General features: G+C 41.4%; 1 protein-coding gene across 7 annotated transcripts in view; it reads left to right on the forward strand.

Annotated features, from left to right (window-relative positions):
- ERBIN (erbb2 interacting protein) overlaps positions 1–19039 on the forward strand; it is a 247483-nt gene that overhangs the window by 42154 nt on the left and 186290 nt on the right. For all 7 annotated transcript variants that reach the window (XM_056541548.1, XM_056541546.1, XM_056541547.1 and 4 more), the window contains one exon: positions 15009–15117. The gene's annotated coding sequence lies outside the window, so the exon portion shown is untranslated. The remainder of the gene's footprint in view (positions 1–15008; positions 15118–19039) is intronic.

A 19039-nucleotide genomic window follows, 5' to 3' on the forward strand; every position in this document is an offset into this window, starting at 1 on the left:
GCAGGATCAAATGCATGGTGGACATTGAGAGCACCCAATGGATATTATAGGCTTTCCTGCATGCTGTGATAGTTTAAAGGGGTATTCCAGGATTTTTTTTTCATTTGACTATGCTACAGGGGCTGTAAAGTTAGTGTAGTTCATTATATAGTGTCTGTACCGGTGTGTGACGGTTTTCTCACAATTCTGTGATTTTCACCCCAATATTTATTTTGAACAGCATTCAAAATTACTCAGGTCTCGGGTTTTCCCAGGTTGCAGTGTGTCGAGACATGACATCACTAGTCAGGTGATGACAGGGAGCCTGTCTGCTTCAATGGGTGAAGGGATCACTTGGTGGGAGAGAGATCAATCTGCAACTAATGCAACAGCTGTAGGCACCCTGATTGAAAACCACAGGTCTTTTGAATGGATGCAGCTCATTTATGGTTCAATGGGTGGGGTGGCTGATGTGTGGGAGGGAGGAAAATGGAATTATGGGATTTGTAGTAAAAAAAAAAAGAAAACAAACAGGAAATACCAGTTCACAAAAAGCTAGCCACAATGTTATGGTAATCTCACAACATAGTCATTTAGCCCCAAGACAAGCGCAGATCCTTCCTAAGCATGTCCATTACTGTCTGCCAGGTACGTACTAAAATCACCTTATGGTGGATAACCCCTTTAACTTGTGTTTTTGTTAGAAATCTCAACATAATTTCATAATGAAGATTCTGATGCAAATATAAATGTAGCCTGAAGAAAATTACTGGTGTCTACCTCTCTCCTTACTAGTCCTACAGGCACAAGGATACTGTAAAACAGATCTTCAGTCTGAGGACCCCAGTTGTGGAGGGGATTAGTGTTGTTCTAAAAACACCACCATGTAAGGAAGAAGGGGGCCTATCGTTTCCTAATCCGTGGTTATACTTCCTGGCCGTACAGGTACAGCAGTTGAAGGGGTGGGCCACACACACACTTCCATGGGAAGGTCGGTTCAGTTAGTGTCCCAGAGGGTTGGGGGGGGTGACACCTGTTTACTTGCCTGAAATTGCCGCTCAAACTAGACCGCCATATATGGTGCCTATGTTTACTCTCATACGTAAGGTGTGGGTGAAGTTTACATCTCTTCTCCAGTACACTACTTAAGCTACCTACTCTCCCCTCTGTAATAATCCTAATCTTAATGATTCTTCCCTTTGGTCTTCTAGGGGGGTTTTGTATTTCTCAGTTGTATGCAGGAGGGTTGTTGAAGCCTTTTGCTCAGATTTGTGAGGAGTTTGCTCTGCTGCAGTCATTTTTCTATAGATGTTTGCAGCTACGACATGCCCTGGACACCCAATTTAGGGCCCAGAATGATCTCTATTGGCCCCTTGACTGCGGTGGAGGGCTTGTATAGGGAATTGCTTTCTTCTTACCATAGAGCTTACCTCTCGACTATCAAGGCGAAGTGGGAGACAGATGTGGGTCCTATATCTGATAAGCAGTGGGCTCCGAAACTAGCAGTGTCAGAGGCTCATCGTCCCAGTTGTTCTTATTACATAGGGTGTACCGGACCCCTGACTTTCTCCATAGTATTGGAGTTCGGCCGGACTCCTGTTGTCCTCGTTGCTCTCTACCTGGTGCCCATCTGTTACATGTGATGTGGGATTGTACACATCTTACACAGTTCTGGACTGAGGTGTTACATTTAATTACTACTCCTCCTTCTGTATTGCAATGTGGAGGGTCCGGATGGGGATCAGGGGGTGTATTTAGGTATTTGTAGGATTCTCTACAAGGCTGATAAGTTAATTGCTCAACTAATGGTCTCTCCTCCCACTCTCTCTGAATTGATCTCTAAATTGAATCATGTTATTTGGTTGCAGAGGGAGGTTTATACTAAATGGAAGGCTATGGAAAGGTTTGAGTCCATTTTGGGGCCCCTGGATTGATACATTTGGGCTGGCTTCTACATATTTGCAGCGTACTCCAATGGAGGCCTATTTACATGGGATGGGTGTCCCTAGATGATCTGATTGATTGACTGGTGTTTCCCTTGCTAGATTTGTCCATGTAGTCTGTGGTCTTTATGTCCCCTCTCTATGGGTCTCCGTATGTTATTCTGTCTCTATTCTATATTGGCTTTACTGTCTGGTGATCTTTTTATTTCTCAGGGTTTATTCCCCTTTCCTTATAACCCGATCTGTTGTTCTCCTCCTTTTACTATGTTCTATAAAGTAATTATTTTTTTTTCTTTTTGGAGACTACTATATGGGTTATGACACCCAGCTGTAGTTTGTATTCGTCATAGGGACCTTGGGGGTTGGGGGGGGACGGGAAGTTGTTGTTGTTAATTTGTGTTTTTTTCAGTTTTGTATCTTGTACACAAAACAAAAAAACTTTGATCGAAAAAACAAAAACAAAAAAACAACAAAAAAAAAAACACTGCCACACTTTACCACAGGTTGTGTATGGTATTGCATCAAAGTCCTTCTCTCCTCAATGGACATGCAATACCAGACACTACCAATGCTCAGAGGTAGAACGGCAAATGACCACAGTGGGTCAAATCCAGCCATAGCACGTTTCTGTAAATCAAGACTTACTGTTCAAGGAATAGAAGAGTTGAGAAGTGTGTGTGTGTGTTTTTTTTTTTAAACTAGAATAGAAACTTAAATTATTGTCGGCAGTAAAAGACCACCTGATCTTCTAGTCTGCCCTCATAATATTTCCTTTATTTGTATTTACGCATAAATATATGTTTATCCCAAGCAGGTTTACATTCACTTACTGTGGATTTACCAAAGACAGCTACTGCTCGCCACTGGGTAAGTAGTCCCAGGGGCAGAGCCACACTGTTTCCTGTCCCCTCCCAGCCTCTCCTATTTGATTGACACGGAGTTCCAGGAGAAAGGTTGCTGCATGCTGGAATACCTCCTTAAAATTAGTTGCAGATCCGCTGCAACCCAAACGGGCACCCCCCCCCCCCCCCCAAAAAAAAAACAAAAAAAAAACAGAAGTGTGCATTTACAGAGTTTGAAAGTAGCCATAAGGGGTGGTCTGCATTAAGACGGCTCTTTAACTCTCTCTTTTCTCCATGTAGAATAAATACTGTGTGGTATCATAATTTTTCATCAGGAGGAGAAATGTGAAGAATGTGCAGTATTTTATTGGAACATTAGTAAAGTATGGGTGGAATTACGTAATCCTGAAAGTATGCGTTTCAACCTAAATGTTATATTGCAAGGTTTACACATAAAATCTAACAAATGGCATTGATGGAAGGAAAAATGGAAAATGACATAAAAGGCTAGAATGGAAATTTCATGCGCACATTATTTCTGACAGGTTCCGCATCCATATTATAACCTATTTAAGCCCCTAATCCTTCACGGGCCTAATTGGAAAATAATATAAAGGAGCCAAGAATCAGAAGACATTTCCTGTTGTTCAAGCAGAAATACAGGGATTGGTTTTAAAGGACTGTGAAACTCCAGGCTAGGGGTAAATCCACACACGGCAGTGGATCTTACAGTAATTTTGTGCCAAGAATCTGCAAAAAATTCACTTGATCTCACCCCTATGAAATGTAGATTTTGCTTCGGAATCACTATAGATTGATGGTGAGATCCTCAGCCGAAATATTATGCAGCGTTTAAACTTTGTTATAGTGAATAATGTAGAATGTGAACCATGTATGTTTTCTACATGATGGATGGAAAAACCCTGCAGTGTTTAAGGCCTCATACATACAGCAGAACCTGGGGACTCTATGGAGGATATTTGGTTTCCCCAGGTACACGCAGTAGGACAATAGTCACTATGCATGAGACTGTATGGTGCCTCCAAATAGCAACATGCTAGGCTGCATTCACCTTGCGTTTCTCACCTATTGTTGCTGTATCAGTTTTTTGTTATTCTAAATGGAAACAAAAAACTGACACCACCCTGTGTATTTTAATGGAGGCATTGGATGTCAGGTGCTAATAATTAGGCAAGCAGTGCCAAGTTTTTCTCTCTACTATTGAATATAATGCCCAATCTGTTATGCATTGAGTACAATGTTAAAAAAAAAAACAAAAAAAAAAACTGCACATCATGAAAGATCCCCAAACCGGACCGGTCCGAGCACAAAACTGTAGTAGACCGCGGTTTTTGCCCACGGGAACAACCAGATACATCTAGTTGTGTCCGGTTTTCAAAGGGATGTCATATGGATGAATACAGTTTTCACATTGAAAACCAAATACGGCAACCTTATATATAAAGCGTGATGTGAATAAACCCTTAGAGTGGTAGCATTCCTTGATGCAATGCTATACATCCTTAGTAGTACTGCATCCAGTAGTGCATTTTTTTTATTTACCTTTTTAAATAGTGACTTAAAAAATAATTTAAAAAAAACTCAAACCGGAACCGTATTACAAGTCTAAACAATTCTGAGGTTGTACAAAGCCACAAATCCGGAGACCAAAGAGTAACTTGGAGCAATCCAAGAACAAACTTGGTTTGCTTACTGGCAATATGAACTTTCATAGACCTCAGTATAAAATAACTAGGAAATAACTAGTAAAACAATCAAACAAACATGGTTATTCACATGTGGTTCTGATGGTTTCTAGGGCTAAATCTAGAAATAAATTTCGTACTGGCCATTTGTCTTTAAAGTATGAAGAATAGTCTTGACTTGGTCAGTGATCCACTAGGCCACTTAGGTCTCATGGCTTTATTCTTCCAAGTTCAGGTTATTGTTATAATTCTTGTTGAAAGTTAATTCAAGTTGTGTTCTTTTTGTCTTTTCCAAATATCTATTCTTCATAAGCTTTACCAATGTGTCAGTGTACTGCTAAGATCTTTTTCTTCTGTAGCAGAGATTCCCATGAAGTCATAGGTCAGAGTGTCGGTGTTTGACGCTACTGACACCTCTGACTGTTACACTCCCTTTAGCTTTAGGTTTCCTCCCTACTTAACACCCATTTATTTAGAGTCTTAACCACCAGTCTTATTTCTACCCAGTTATACTTCCCATTCGCTTCATTCCTATGAGGCCTCGTTCACACTTGTGCATTTAATTCAGGAATTTACTTGAGTATTTGGAAGCCAAAACCAGGATTAGAACATAAACAGAGAAATACTGTAATGGAAAGATTTGCTCCTCTTCTGTGTTTTGGACTTACTCCTGGTTATGGCTTCCAAATACATGGCACGTACACACAGGGCTGTTTGAAGGAATTTGGGGGCCCCAAGCAAAATAGACATGGAGGCTCCCCCTCCCCACAGGGGGCATTATATGTGAGAGGCACAGGACAGGAGTTATTATAAGGGAGGGGCGCAGGACAGGGGTTATTATAAGGGAGGGGCACAGGACAGGGGTTATTATAAGTGAGGGGCACATGTCAGGGGGGGGGAGCATTATATGCCCCTCATATATAATACCCCCTGTCCTGTTCCCCCCCACATACAATGCCCCCCTGACATGTGCCCCTCACTTATAATAACCCCTGTCATGTGCCCCTCACTTATAATAACCCCTGTCATGTGCCCCTCACATATAATGCCCCCCTGTGCTGTGCATCTCATAATACTTCCTGTCCTGTGCCCCTCACATATAATGCCCCATGTCCTGTGCCCCTCACATATAATGCCCCCTGAGTGGGCATTATATGTGAGGGGCACAGGACAGGGGGGCATTATATGGGCATATGACAGGGGAGGGCCCTGTCATGTGCCCCTCACATATAATGTCCCCCCTGTCCTGTGCCCCCACATATAATACCCCCTGTCCCCCCAACAGGTCATGTTTTAAAGATATCCTTAGTCTTTAAAAGGTGATATAATTGTGCTGAGGCCTGATGCACTATAATTACTTGTATGTCACCTCTGAAAAACAAAGAAAATCCTAAAAACATGACCTGTTGAAGGTACTTAAAGGGGTACTCTGGTGAAAAACAAATTATTATATTTTATATTAGCTGGTGCCATAAAATTAAACAGATTTGTAAATGACTTCTATGTAATCTTAAGCCTTCCAGTATTATCAGCTGCTTAATTCTCCAGAGCAAGTTGTATTTCTTTCTGAAGTTCTTTTCTGTCTGACCACAGTGCTCTCTGCTGACACCTCTGTCCATTTAGGAACTATCCAGAGTGCAAGCAAATCCCACATAGCAAACCCCTCCTGTTCTGGACAGTTCCTTATACGGACAGAGGTGTCAGCAGAGAGCACTGTGGTCAGACTGAAAGGAACTCCAGAAAGAAGGAAGACTTCCTCTGGAGCATACAGCAGCTGATAAGTACTGAAAAGATTAATATTTTTTATTCAAAGTAATTTACAAATCTGTTTAACTTTCTCGCACCAGTTGATTTAAACATTTTTTTCCCCCTCCGGAGTATCCCTTTAAGGGTATGTTCAGACTACGGATTTGTAGCTGAATCTATGCTCGCGGAATTCAGCGGGCGGAGATTCAGTCCGGCAGCCAGTGGCTATGCAGTGCTCGCGGACTTCCGTGCAAAGAATGAACATGTTCTTTCTTTGCGCGGAACAATTTCAGCGGCGGAATTGTCCGCGGCTGAAATTCTGCAGTGTGAATGGGTCTCGCGGAAGACCCATTCACACAGATGCTAACGTTAATTGTGCGGAATTTCACTCGCGGAATTCCGCAGTGTGAACATACCCTAAGCCATCATATGTTTTCTGTAAATCCCCTATTACATGGAGGAATGTGCGATCGACAAACAAATATGTTTCTGACTGGTCTGAACTACTCGATTCACTGAGAAATCGAGTATTTGCGACTGATCGCTGATGTCAACCTATAGGGTGATGTCAAACTATTCGGCCTATAATGGCCCTGTGTAATAAGGCCCTAATTCTTCCAAACTGTGTAATAGATTTTATTTAGTGTAAGCTAACCAAAGTCACATGCAAGTCCAGAGTCCATAAGGTCATGTAGGCACTCTGTGGACCTTACTTTAATGCCAGCACCAAGTACTGTATTCTTCTTAAGAGGCAATGCTACAAGGTAGAATTATTCCTGTAACAGGGCATGGGATGAAGAAACAGTGTGGGCTCTACAATATATGACGGTATTCGTCTAATACAGATCTGCAATATGGCTGTGTGCATAAGGCCTCAGCAAGTACCAGCACTGTATATGGTTACAAGTAATAAAAAAATAATAATAATGTTTGCGCTGTCACTTGCAGTTATCACTTTAATGCTCTATATTCTGCCCGGGCATGCTGGAAGTTGTATTTTTGCAATACCTGGAGGCACCCTGGTTGGGAAATGCCATTCTAGAGTAATGATCTTAGAAAAAATATGGCGCAAAAAGCTTCCTGTGAACGTGTTCCATGTTGTACACTTATTAGTAAGAATTTAAGCTGCAGAAAACCGGAGTCAGCTGTGGCTGCGGCTCTGTGAGCGGGGCGGACATCCTCACAGGAGTGACGAGTTACCCTCCCATTCTTCAGGGATGCTAGGAGACGGCTACTTGGTCATGCTTGGCTTATAGCTATATGACAGGTATATTCCATCAAAGTGATGCTTGCTTCTAAAGGCAATACATTTTTTCTCTCTACGTACCAGTAACGCTTTCTTATTAATGCAGCTTGCATTGAATGATTTTACATATATATATATATATATATATATATATATATATATATTTCTTGTCATTTATTTTACTTATTTACTTATATGATTTATTTAGCCTTTTTTTATATTCTCAAGTCTTTATATCTGTAGATAAACTGATTAAGAGGGGACCTGCAGCAGGCAGGCTTCAGAGTAAGAGGATATCGCTGGGGAAACCTCTACCGGAAAGGCAAGCATTGCTCAACATAACCGAGCCAACCATAAAGTTATGTATTCTTATGTTGCTTGGTGTAGATTTTGTTCTCCAACCAGTGTGCCTCCAGCTGTTGAAAAACAACAACTCCCATGCTGGGAGTTGCAGTTTTGCCACACCGGGGAAACACCGATCACTGGAGATTATTGGTCTAATGCAGTGTTTCCCATCCAGTGTGCCTCCAGCTGTTGCAAAATTACAGCTCTCAGCATGCCCATTATCTATTTTCATTATGGATTCACCGATTGTTATGGGGTTTAGCCTAGTAAAATAGTATTTCTAAAATTCTTACTACTTTCCCTGCTTTTTAACCCCTCAGTCTGCCCCTTAATGTCTCCCTTACCCCAACCCCCGGTGCCTCTGGGTGCTTTTTTTTTTTTTTGAAGATGCTACTGGCCTGCAACATCTGCTGCCTAGTTCCAGCACTGAGACCACGGACTGGAGTGCAGTCTGGAAGCTGGCACAGACTCCTTGTTCTCTGTGTCTCTGGTCATAAGAAGCTTGTGGTCCTAACATCGCAGGAGCCCCCCTATTTGGCCATAAGCTCTGGTCTCCTTTCTTTCTGCAGTGACAGTTCTTCCTGGTGCAGCAAGGACGGCCATCACTAAGGTCTGTGAACTGCTCCCCTGCAGCGAGGCTCATAGGTGCCTTCAGGTGCTGTCCCCTCTTTTTCCCCAGTTAACTCTTTGCAATGTGTTCTTCCCATCCTCCCGTCTCCCGTTAACCCTTCCCTGGTCCCCTAATTCTGTTTATTGGTTCTATTAATAGAATGAAAAAAACTGTCGGCCAACTAATCGATTTTTCCAAATAATCGTTAATTACAGTCCGATTCCACATAATTAATGATTTGCTTCTATCCCCCCAAAAAACTGCATCTACAACCCAGAAGTGTTCACTTTTCAGAGTCTGTATGCTGTTAGACCACAATGACTGCTTATTCTAACAGGCGAGCAAATCTTTAGACCATTCAAGTGACAAAAGGGGGTGGGGGTCCTGATTATTGTAAGGTTTAAGACGCACAAGGCAGATTAAGGCACATGAGCATAGGAAGGCATCTGGAGCACTTGATGAAACACGGTTATTAAGGAGTGTAGTGGAGCTAAAACGGGATCCGAGTAATTACTGTCTGGAGGCAGAATTTATTGGAAGATGAATGTTTACAGCTATGCAACAGGGATTTGCTGAGGGGTCAGAGCGAGACATTTCCCCCCCCCAATCTGTAAAGATATATGTAGATTTTCATATAAAATATACATGTTAAACTCTGTATTTATATTAACTTTCTTCAAAAATCAGAGATGTCCATGAAATGGGCCTTTGTGTCCACTTAGTGACGGGAAATAATCAGAAACATAGTTGGCTTCACTAGGCCAGGAATGAGATATATATATTATGTATGTGTGTGTGTGTATATATATATATATATATATATATATAGTTTGGGTGGTTTACTGGTCAATGAATGAATATATTGAGAAAAAAAAATTATATATATATATATATATATATATATATATATATATATATATATCTTAAATATTATTTTCTTATTATTAGAACTTCTTTTACCCAATTGGGATTTCATTGACTAGTAAACCACCCAATCCATTGTGAAAAAATATAAAAGAAACTATAAGGGCTCATGCCCAGTAAGGAAATGCCTTGCGCAATCTACTTGCTGAATTTCCTCAGTGGAAAAGAGGAAATCCATTACTTTTTTACGAGGAATCCAATGCACATTAGGTAATTTGAGGCATATTCCAGCAGATTTTCCATGTAGATTCTGCCTCAAATTCTGCTTTGTATCTTCTTAGATTCAAAGCCCCATTGAGGTCAACAGAAAGTTCTGGTGAGGATAATTTCCTGCTTCAAGAATTGACATGACTCGGAAATCCAGATTCAAGCCTCCGACAAATGAATTGACAAGTTATTTCTTTCGGCTGAATCCGCCTTGAAAGGCATTGTCATCAATGGAGACGGCGCATTTCAAAGCGATCCTAGCACCGGCATGTTCTGCCGGCACCTGCTATTTGCGGAATGTCCACTGCAAATATTCTGCCGTTTGAACAAAGCCTTAAAGGGTTTTTCCTAATTTAATAGAAAAGTAGTGCTCATACTGCTGGAAACAAGTAGGAAAGAATACCTTACCTGCCTTGCTCCTGCTGCCATTCTCTCCAAGCCTATCCAGTCACCCAGCACTTCTTGTATTTGGGTTCAGCTTGTGTATTGCCTACTCATCCAATCGGTGACTGCGACAGAACACAGCTGCAACGGCTAATATGATCGCCAACCCCAATCAGAGATGCTGTGTGATATGACCAACCCCAGTAGAACAATGGCAGCAGGGGCGAGGAACGCAAATATGTTTTAATTTTTTAATTTTTTTATAATGGTATTTCATTAGTGGCAACACATTTTTTTACAACTTCGAATTCCCCTTTGAACTTGTCAGAACTATGAAAGCGTCCTGTGCATGAGCCCTAATACTGCATTATATATAGGATGTGCCCTTTCCTATGACTCTCATAAGCATGCTCAATAGGCCTAGGGAGAGGGTGTAATCCACTGCTGCCTTATCTGACAGAGAACAAAGGATCAGGCTTGCTGAAATCTAACGTGTTAAATTTTTGTGCCCCTCCCCCTCCAGTGGGATACATCCCAAGACCCTTGTGCAAAAGCCATTTTTGATCTATGTTAACACATTTTATAGTTAAATTCAAATTTTTTGCTGTAGTTTGGGCTATAATCATCAGAGACCTCCGTAATCTTAGATTATGCATTCTTTTATTGTAGACAGTGGTTCTCGCAGAACACAAGTTGTTGTGTCATGTTTTTGCGCAGCCCGGAAGATAAAGTGTTTTATTAAAGACTACGTTTTGGGCTGTTCGCAGATTTCCAGGTTGCAGATAACATCTGGAGAATTTCTTGTCTCCTTGCTGATAAATAATGAATATAAAACATGAGTCCCAAAATTGTTTTTGAAACTCGTGTAATATTCTAAATGATATGCATCACTTAAGGTTTTATACCCAAGAGAAAGGTCTTTAAAGACTTACACTACAGAATTTTGTGGGAGTCAAGATTTTATGGCAACTACCTCAGCACGTTTACAGTGAGACAACATAGTACGTGAGATGTAAGCACCTATCACCCATAGCATTAATGGGTGAAGTAGATTGTTTATCTCATGACAGGGGTGACTTTTAAGGGGTTGGCTATATTGGGCAGCAAGGGAACAGTTCTGTTCTTGAAGTTGGTATGTTTTGAAAGATTGTGATGTATAGATGGTCAGTGCTTTTGCAAAACCGCAGGGTTTATGGATTGTTGCCGCTTTGTACTGGTTATTACCCAGTAAACGTGGTCCAAGAAAGGTTAAATAGTGAACCAGTGATGGGTGACCAAAGTTCATTAACACAATGTCTAGCCTGATCCCATAGAAGGGCCCGATCTAACACTATGTTCACACGTTCGAAAAATGTGCGGAATCTCCTGCAGGTTCTAGGAAAGCTTGGAAATGTGCCATCTCTCATACGTCATCGCATTTCCTTGCAGACTATGCAGAAAAATAGACTTGTCTATTCTTTCTGCGGACACCGGAATCAGAATTTCCCCAGGCAGAAACATCTGGCGCAGAAAGTCTGCTGTGTGAACAGTGCAGCAGAATCCCATTTAAATCAGTGTCCATGCGGAATATTCTGTGCAGACATTCCGCACAAGTGCCACCTATGTGTACCTGGCCGAAGAGGGCACTGCCCATTATGAACTCTGTAAACAGTGTTTATTGGGCAGATGGAATGTTTGATGATTAGGCTATACTAGAAAAGGACCCCGCCTCCCAAACGACCCCCTTTTTTCTGTCCTACTGATGTAGATGAAGTGGATACTACAGAAGTATAGCTTATTTTCAATTCAAGTTAGTGCTGTTTTGCAAGTTCCACCTGTTGTCTTCCAGTAGTTTCAGAAGTTTTTCTGCTGACTTATGTGTTTGGTGCCTGTTGAGTATGTTTGGATTCCAAAAACTTTGCTGTAAGCGGCTTTATTTTGTCATCTTTTTCTATTTTATTTACTTGCAATGTTCTGGTTCTTCTGAGGATTATGTGTGGATTGGGGATAAGTTAAAGAGCACCTGTCACCACAAAACATTTTTCTATTTTGTTAATCAATGTGTTAGAAACAAGTTTCTAATAACATGTGATTAACAAAAATGTATCTCCCCCCCCCCCCTTTTTATTACAAGCCTGCCCAGAGAAGGGCAGAAGTGAGCCCAGGCAGGCTTTAGCTAACGTCATGTCTGCCGGGCCACTCCCCCTTCCTCTCTCACAGACGGCAGAAAGCTGAGCAAGAAAGAAAAGACTGATAAAGGTAGGAAAAGGGGTTTTAGAAAAAAAAGAAGGTAGAATTAGAGTCAGTAAGAGTTAGGGACAGATGAGTTCATGATAAGTACTCTGTACTTTTGGCCAACGTACTTTAAAATCAATGGACACCCAAATAATGCACAGTCACGATTTGCCTAGGCAGGTCCTATTTGTTTAGATTATATACTCCCAGAGAAATCATCTCAGCAAAGCAAATCTAGAAATAGGCTTTAGCAATATTATTATCATTGAAGTGTAGCTAATGAACTGCAGATGCTCCATGTGCTTTTTTTAGTTGGAGTGAAAAATAGTAAATTGACATGGTTTAGTCTCTGAAGGAAAGCATCATCTTTTTGTTCAATTAACTTTTCTGAAAATGTGGTTCACTACAGGTACATACAGTCAGAGGGTTCCAGGAATGAAGGACTTGTGTAGACAAAATCCCATACACATTAGATGAAAGTTGATGATTTCCACTAAAGCGATCATTTGTTGGGTAAAATCTAACAATACACAATTGAACCATGTTAGGTTCAGATTTGTTTCCATCACATATTCCCTTCAAACAATGGGAGAAGAAATGTTGCATGCAGTATGTTTTTTATTAAATTTTTTTGTCTGGTTTAAGTCCAGCAAAATGACGGACACCAGCCAAAAACCCAAAGGATCCCATTAAAGCTAATGGGGTCACTTGGAATTGATTGGTGTCCATCATGCATTGGACCATCCTACTCCGTTTACAGCTCATGAATGGAATCTGCAACAGAGACCCTGAACAGTGACTGGACTCATATATGTGAACCTAGCCTTAGAGAACTGATGGAAGGGGGTTACCGCCTAAAAAGAAATGTTTGAAGTTTTCAACTAAAGAAAGAATTTGTGTACAGAAAGATCCTTTTTTGTCCATGAACGATCTTTTGGGAAAGAATATTCTCAGAAAGTCCTGAGAATATTTCCAGATTTATAATTTGTAATTTCATTGATCATATATGGTCAGTTTAATCAAATATATTGACTAATATGGACTTAATTGTATATGGCTGTGACTGCAATAAAATCAATTATCAGATAATCATTCCTTCAGTGGTTTTTCATACATCAACCTACTTGTTTTGTGGCCACCTTTACACTGGAGAGCTAGTGGTCAAGCTTCTGACTGTAGTGTGAATATAACCTAACAAAATATTGTCTATGGTTGTCTCCAATGAGATGGTTCATGTTTTATAGTGTGAATGACTGTCAATCCTGAGAATGAGGGGTTGCTGTTTCCTGGTTAGAGTTGACTGACAAACCACAACATATATGTTAACGTCTCAGAAAAAATATCCATTTTTTACTGAGAAATAAGAACAAATAATAAAAAAAAATAATAAATCATAAAATCCAATTACATCACAATTTATTTATTGTAAGACTGTTAAGCTACTTGAGGATTTATTATACGTATGTCTTTTTTTTTTCAACCATACAAACTATGTAACTATGTACCGTATATACTCGAGTATAAGCCGAGTTTTTCAGCACGATTTTTCGTGCTGAAAACGCCCCCCTTTGCTTATACTCGAGTGAACTCTCCGCCTGACAATCCCTTCATCAGTGGTCTTCAACATGCGGACCTCCAGATGTTGCAAAACTACAACTCCCAGCATGCCCGGACAGCCGATGGCTGTCTGGGCATGCTGGGAGTTGTAGTTTTGCAACATCTGGAGGTCCGCAGGTTGAAGACCACTGATGAAGGGATTGACAGGCGGTGATGATGAAGGGGAGGGGGATGATGACGGGGGTCTGGATGATGACGGGGGTCTGGATGATGACATGGGGGGGATGATGTATTTCCCACCCTAGGCTTATAGTTGAGTAAATAACTTTTCCTGGGTTTTTGGGGTGAAATTAAGGGGCTCGGCTTATATTCGGGTCGGCTTATACTCGAGTATACGGTAAGCTGGGAAAATATCTGCTTATCTAACATACACACGCAAGCAATTCCCTGTTGTATCAAAGATTGTTCACAACAGGTTAACATGCATGAGTATTGCATGAATATTTTGGGAACTGCCTTTATATCTGACACATAGGTGCATGGTTATCTTTGGGAAAAGAAATGTTAGGCTTTTCCCCCGCCATGTTGTTTTATGACCTGTTGAAAGAATTAATTGAATATTAATATTAATTAAAATATTGATCATTGACATCCTACTGCTGTTTTAGTCCCGGGGGACGTTCTTGTTTTTTTTCCCCCATTAAAATACATGTTTTTCACTCTTCAATTTCCAAAGTCCCATTCATTTTAGTGGTAAGAACTCGCATATGCCTTTCATGAGATTGAGAGCAGCCTGTTCTCAAAATCACTGGGGCCCCTATAGGTAGACTCTTTTGATTAAAGGGGTACTCCACCCCTAGACATCTTATCCTTTGGATAGGGGATAAGATGTCTGATCACGGGGGTCCCGCCGCTGGTGACCCCCCGAAATATAGCACGCAGCACCCACCTGTTACTGCTCCGGAAGCGCTGGAGGGTCTGGCTCCCGACCACGGGGACGGAAGATCGTGATGTCACGACTCCGCCCCGTGTGATGTCACGCCCCGCCCCTTCAATGCAAGTCTATGGGAGGGGGCGTGACAGCTGTCCCAGCGGCGGGACCCCCGCCATCAGACATCTTATCCCCTATCCTTTTATAGGGGATAAGATGTCTAGGGGTGGAGTACCCCTTTAATATTTTATGATCTATTCTTTCAACAGGTGGTCTTCATGGTGGTAAACCCCCACTAGATTTCTATCTGGTAAATGGTATACATGATATTAAGAACTATATTAATTCATATACTTTTTTCTTTTATCCTTTAGGTGTCTTCTTGCTTAGTATCTGCTTGACAACAAATGTCTAGATTTCAGAAGATACTTTCTGTTATACTGTGAACTGAAAAAAAGAAGGCAGGAAGGGCCGTGTTATCGGGTGAGTAGCGATTCTATTTCTGACCAGGCAAGATAATTTATTAAAGCCTGTCAAATTAGTAAATGAAAACCTCATTATATAGAGGGAAGATGCAGCTTGTGACACTTATGTGCTGATATGATAAACAGGTGTGTACTTCAAAATACACTATGAGCCGGAGACTTGTGACTATATATCGTGTGACATTGCATGAAACTGAATGAGACCGATTGTAATAGATCAGTCAGAAGCTAGACTGGTTTTATCTTATTGGTTTAAAAGACTGGTTTAGTAGAGCTAGTGTTCCTTCTGTAGCAAGGATGGAAGACATCTATGAAAATTGTGCTGCCATCTGCAAGCCTCTGTTGTTGCGTTGTTGTAAACTTCAGCAGCGTGATTCCATAGCTGCATATTTATTTATATATCCCTTTTATTGCATTGCTTCTCTTCTGAGGTATGCAGGAAAGGGAAACCATGATCCTGATACCTTGACCAGTTTCTGGGCAGTTTGCTCATAACGCATCCTTCGCAGACTACATTGACTGGAGATTCTTCTAAACTAAATGATACCAGGCCACAGCAGTCTAGTCTCATCCTTTACTAACTGGCTGCTCAAAATGAAACCCTACTTCTCCATATTGACTGCAACCATCTCATAGGACTACAGAATGACTCAACAAGTCCATATATGAAAATACAATAACTACATTGTAATGTGGTAAAAACAAAAGGAAAAATAGCCAGCACAACAACCTAATACACAGGTGCCCGCTGCTGTGGCAAATACAAAATGTACAAAAAAGAAAGTTGCAACAGCACTCTAGGTCAAAAAATAGAGGCTCTTAGCGCACTTTTTGATCAAAATGTGTCCCCCCCCCGATCCACCACATGATAACTCACCTCTGCTGTGCATATAGCCTCTGACTGTGTGACATGTTGGATCAGCCATTGGCTAAACCACCTCCAGTCTGAGAGGGGTAGGGTGCACGGCTAAAGAGGGTGCCACCCCCCCAACTTACAAAGTAAAAACAAAAGGAAAAATAGCCAGCACAACAACCTAATACACAGGTGCCCGCTGCTGTGGCAAATACAAAATGTACAAAAAAGAAAGTTGCAACAGCACTCTAGGTAAGTTGTAATTTGGGGGGTGTGGCACCCTCTTTAGCCGTGCACCCACCCCTATCAGACTGGAGGTGGTTTAGTCAATGGCTGATCCAACATGTCGCACAGTCAGAGGCTATATGCACAGCAGAGGTGAGTTATCATGTAAGGGTCCCATCCGATATGAGGCCACCTCCACGTGGTGGATGGGGGGGGGGCACATTTTGATCAAAAAGTGCGCTAAGAGTCTCTCTTTTTTGACCTAGAGTGCTGTTGCAACTTTCTTTTTTGTACATTTTAATGTGGACAACTGTGGTTACATGATAACTACTGCATGCCATTTACATCTTCATTGGCACCATGGACTGTGAGTAGTAGTGATGCAGATGCCAGAAAGCCGAACGGTTGTGTAACATTGCCCAATGTTGTTGAGCCTGAACTTATGCAAAACTAAGGAACTACTTCCAGACAGCTGAGCATCAATGGTTTGCTTGTAGGCATCAATGGGTTTCTTTGCTCCAGTGCAACAGATAAATGTTGTTGTGTAGGTCTAGTCTAGATGCATAATTATGGCTTTTTACACAACACTGAAAAGAAGCTGAGCTGCAGTAAACCAGCACGACCAATGCACAACGTACGGAGCCATTTGTTTCAGACACTGTTCACTGTGTTTTGCAGTTGCTGCAACTCTAGAAACTCTGATTGGCAGGGTTTCAGGTGTGAACACATTGATGGGCTATCCTGAGGGTCTGTAGAAACCCCTTTAATTGTCTTGAACTTGTATAATTTTATTGTTGTAGTTTGTATTGCCCACTATACTATTTAAAGCACACCGTTCAAGGGATTTCCGCTACCCAATCAAAGAGTAATGTAGGATAGAGTGAAATAAAGCTTCATGAGGCAAGATTTTGGAGCAAAAAGCTGAGTAAATCCAGGCAGGACTCCTAGGAGAGACGCTAAGAGTCCTGTGACCTCAGACACTCTGACACTCTGATACTAGAGAAGCTGTCGGTCACTGTGTGTGGTCAGAGTAAGCGGGACTCTGCTGTCTCTCCTCAGAGTCCTGTCAGTATATACTCTGCTTTTTAGGCCGGCTTCACATGGGAGTATTACCCATCCATGTTATGGCAGCAAGTTCAGGTCTGATGACCTGGACTGACAGATGTCCATTTCAGTTATCAGAAATGTGGTCTGCCTGGATTTTGCCGCCATAATATAGAAGCGATTTGTCGTTCATAAAATATGGCAGTTTAAAGCCATCCTAACTAGAAATCCTGCTTCTAGGGACCGTATAGTCCTATATCACAGAGCTCAGCTTATCTTCCTATACATATCCTGCTGTCACATAGGGCAGCATATACCACCTGGCAGGTTTACTTTAAATAAGCCTAAAATTGTCATTTCTGTTCATAAACCAAAGAAAGAAGCCAGATAAAGGATTGTTCAGGGAATGATCGCTGTTGTCACGTCTGTCTCCCAATCTACTCAGGGGCACCTCACAGTCTGAGATTCTAGCTTGTCAATAAAATGACTGCCCTTCTTTCCTAGCCATTAAAGCCAGAGCTCTGCTCTCCTTGCTTCCTAAATATATTTTATCTGTCCTAAGACTGTTCCTGTAAGTCTTATTTTTAGTATCCATGAGCCACCAGATGTCGTCTAACCTACTTCTGGAATATAAAGAGAATCTATTACAGCAGACAGAATTTACCGTAAATAAGAGTCCGCCTCTCTGCCTGTGACTCTTTACCTTCCCACCAATTGTAGTAATAACAATAATAATTCAGATATATATGGGGGAGATTTATCAAAACCTGTACAAAGGAAAAGTTACCAGTTGCCCATAGCAACCAATCAGATCGCTTCTTTCATTTTGCAGTGGCACTGTTAAAAAATGAAAGAAGCGAGCTGATTGGTTGCTATGGGAAACTGGGCAACTTTTCCTCTGGACAGGTTTTGATAAATCTCTTCCATAATCTCTAAACACCTTAAAGGGGTACTGCGCTCCTAGACATCTTCTCCCCTATCCAAAGGATAGGGGATAAGATGTCTGATCGTGGGGGTCCCACCGCTGGGGACCCCCGCATTCTACCATGCGGCACCCACCTGTAACGGCTTCCGGAAGTGCTGGAGGCCCTTAGGCTAATTCCATCACGACCAGGGGGGAAGATCGTGACTTCACGACTCCGCCCCAGTGTGAGGTCACACCCCGCCACTTCAATGCAAGTCTATGGGAGGGGGCGTGACAGCTGTCACGCCCCCTCCCATAGACTTGCATTGACGGGGCGGGGTGTGATGTCACACGGGGGGCGGAGTTGTGACGTCACGATCTTCCATTCCCGTGGTTGGGATGGTATTGAAATCTAATCTAATAATCACATTATTTTTTTTTTTTTTTTGTCTACTGATCCTGATCTTTTCTTATGATCATTTCATAATGCTATTATAAAAATAGAAGTTAGTTAAAATATAAGTATCTTTTATAGTCCGCAAATTCTTGTTGTACCATATAGTACCAAAATAATAGTCATACAGCAACTAACATTGCACATGAGTCATAAAATGAACAGCCGCATGAACGCTGACCAGTGATCTGTTTGGCCTTTCACTAGAGACAATTGCCCAAGTAGTTTTTTAAACAAACCTTGGTCGATTTGTATATAATCTATTTACACTTGCGTTGGAAAATAATCCATATTAAAGAATTCTTATCAAAGGCAGAATGTGCTGCCACCTCATCCATGCAAGATAAATAATTGACATAGTGTACGCTTTTTTTTTTTATCTTACTCTTTTACTAGCATTTCTGTAAATAGTTTGTAGTCATTTTGATATTTAACTGTAC

This window comes from Hyla sarda, chromosome 1, assembly GCF_029499605.1.
Source record: "Hyla sarda isolate aHylSar1 chromosome 1, aHylSar1.hap1, whole genome shotgun sequence".
Classification (NCBI taxonomy): domain Eukaryota; kingdom Metazoa; phylum Chordata; class Amphibia; order Anura; family Hylidae; genus Hyla; species Hyla sarda.